Source organism: Gossypium hirsutum, chromosome A11, assembly GCF_007990345.1.
Source record: "Gossypium hirsutum isolate 1008001.06 chromosome A11, Gossypium_hirsutum_v2.1, whole genome shotgun sequence".
NCBI classification, from domain to species: Eukaryota; Viridiplantae; Streptophyta; class Magnoliopsida; order Malvales; family Malvaceae; genus Gossypium; species Gossypium hirsutum.
In genome coordinates, this window is record NC_053434.1 from 18,894,196 (window position 1) to 18,896,877 (window position 2,682).

The 2,682-nt window shown below is 33.4% G+C and overlaps 1 long non-coding RNA gene across 1 annotated transcript; it reads right to left on the reverse strand.

Annotated features, from left to right (window-relative positions):
• Positions 1-1,244: 1,244 nt before the first annotated feature.
• Positions 1,245-2,205, reverse strand: LOC121209793 (uncharacterized). The gene is made up of 2 exons (XR_005904910.1): positions 1,844-2,205; positions 1,245-1,555 (listed from the first exon to the last, which is right to left on the reverse strand). It is a non-coding gene; the product is annotated as an uncharacterized lncRNA (long non-coding RNA).
• Between the last annotated feature and the right edge of the window lie 477 nt (positions 2,206-2,682).

Genomic DNA, 2,682 nt, shown 5'->3' on the forward strand with positions numbered 1-2,682 from the left:
GAGATTTATTTACTGCGCGATTTGTTGATTGTCACTTTGATGAAACAACATTCCCAACATTAAGGGGGAGAAAATATAACTGGTAAAAGAAATTACATAGAATGGGTTATCATTATCTCAATTAGATCCTTGTAGAAGTCAATGTGAACAAGAAGTTCAAAAGATAATACATTTGCAAAACATCGTCAATCAATTTCTAGATTCATTTATTGACTTAAAAAGAATTATAAAATCTCACATACCAGCTGAAAATGCTCCAATACGAATTGATGTCCTAATCGGCCAAACTGTTAGTGCAAAGAAAGTAATCGATGCTTTAAGTGTGGAAGACCAGTTGGTTCCAAAGATGAAGATCTTTGTAAAAGGAAAGAGGAAAATATTCAAGATGGTTATATTGTGGAGGCAAGTGCCCAAGAAGAGGTCAAAGATATAAAAAAAAGCCCTAGATGATGTCCAAGTACCTAAAAGTTAAGATAACAAAGATATCTCGATACTTTAAAAAAAAGATGGAATCGAAAAAATATAGTTGTCGACAAAAAAATTGCTTATAATGTTTCAAAAGAAAACGAGGATCCTAAACCTAAATCTATTTAGGAACGTAGAAATAGAAAAGATTGGCCAAAATGGAAACACACAATTCAAGTATAATTGAATTCACTTTCTAGACATGATGTTTTTGGATTTGTAGTCCAAACATCTAAAGATGTAAAGCTGGTAGGATATAAATGAGTATTTGTGCGAAATCGAAATGAGAAAAATGAAGTCATAAGATATAAAGCACGGCTTGTAGCACAATGGTTTTTGTAAAGGTTCAGCATTGATTACGTAGAGACATATTCTCCCGTGGTGGATGCAATAATGTTTAGATATCTTATTAGTCTGGCAGTACGTGAAAAACTTAACATGTGTCTAATGGATGTTGTTACAGCTTATTTGTATGGTAAACTTGATAGTGAAATTTATATGAAAATCCTTGAAGCATTTAGAATACCAGAAGGATATAGAGTTTCTCATGAAAATTGCTCGATCAGATTAAAAAAAAAGGTTTATACAGATTAAAATATTCTGGATGTATATGGTACAATCGTCTTAGTGAATATTTGTTAAAATAAGGTTATAAAAACAGTCCAATTTGTCCATGTGTTTATAAAAAGGTCTGGATAAGATTTTGTGATAATTTTTGTTTACGTTGGTAATTGTAGAAGGTCCATTTCGCCCGGGCCTTTAAATTTATAAACCAAATAAAGAATAATAAAATATAGATTATTAAAATTGTTTATAGTCCATAAATACAAACCCAAAATTATAGCCTAATTTATAAACCCACTTTACAAATAGACCTAAAGCCCGATCATAAAATAAACCTAACCCAAACATTTGGACTCAGTAGTCCAATTTTAGCATGGATCCAGTGGCCCAATCCTAAAGCCAAACAATTTCAGCTCTTGGAAACCCTAGCAGAGACCGTAGCTGCCCAAGAATGGCCTCTCCATTTCCGTACACAGTGCCACGTCCGCAACCTCATGCTTCCGTACGACCTCCACGTCAATCGAACCTACAAGAACAAAATAACAGCAAGAAGGGCGCAACAATATACAATAAATAACCAGCAAAAATAACAGAAAATAATAGCGAAAAAAATAGGGAAAATGGGGATGTAATTTCATTTTTATTTTCGGTTATAAAAAGCCGAATGGAATTTGTGTAAACCTTATGCATACTAAATGCAAGAAAAGCAACCAAAAATTATCAGAAGTGATCTCAAATTCCGTTTCATTTCCTTTGATTTTTTTCTTTTTGATTTGCATGGAATTTTTAGCGTGAGAAAACGAAAGGGACTTACCTGAGTCGACGCCGATGAGAGCCCAAACACCTAAAAAATGTGGAGGTTTGTCGAATGGTGTTTAAATCCTCTTCATTCTATGAATTTGGCTTTGTATTTTTTTTAAAAGAAATAACATAGGATTTAAGTTTTTTTCTTTTTAAGTATAAAGAAGAGAAGGAGACTTTCCAAATCTCCATGGGCATAGTCGAAGTTCTCCGCCGTTGGCAAGTTCAGGCCATCGTCTGTACGCTGTCGGCCACCGGATATGGTGGTTGTTCGGCTGCTGCAATTTTATTGATTGAAACCTTAGCTGAAAGGGTTAAGAATTTTGGGGATTTTTGCTTAGAAAAAGGGATTTGTAAGCTTTTAAATATATATATAATAATAATAATAATAATAAAAGCTATATTAAAATTTTAAAGCGGCGCAACTAAGGGGGGAGAAAAACCCGCGCGTTGACCTACTCCTTAGGCTGGATTTGCGCATTTTCACCTTAAAGGGGTAATTTGCGCGGCCAGTCCCTCCCATTTGCGCCACCTTTAATTTAATCCTATTCTGTTTCTTTCATTTTTCCCTGAAGTTTACGCTCCATTCCAATTTAGTCCGCGCCTGGGTGTTGTTTTTTGGGGTTGGGAACATTGGCATTTTTAGCCCTTGTACATTTTCGCGCATTGCATTTTGGTCCTTATGTCAGTTTCAATGATTTATTTTATTTATTAATTATCTCGTTAGTTTAATTTTATTTCAATTAAGTTTTCTTTACATTTCAATATGTGTAATTTATTATTTTCTTAAAAAAATTCATTGAGTATTCGTCTTTAAAAATTTATTTAAATATACATTTGGAATTACTTTAA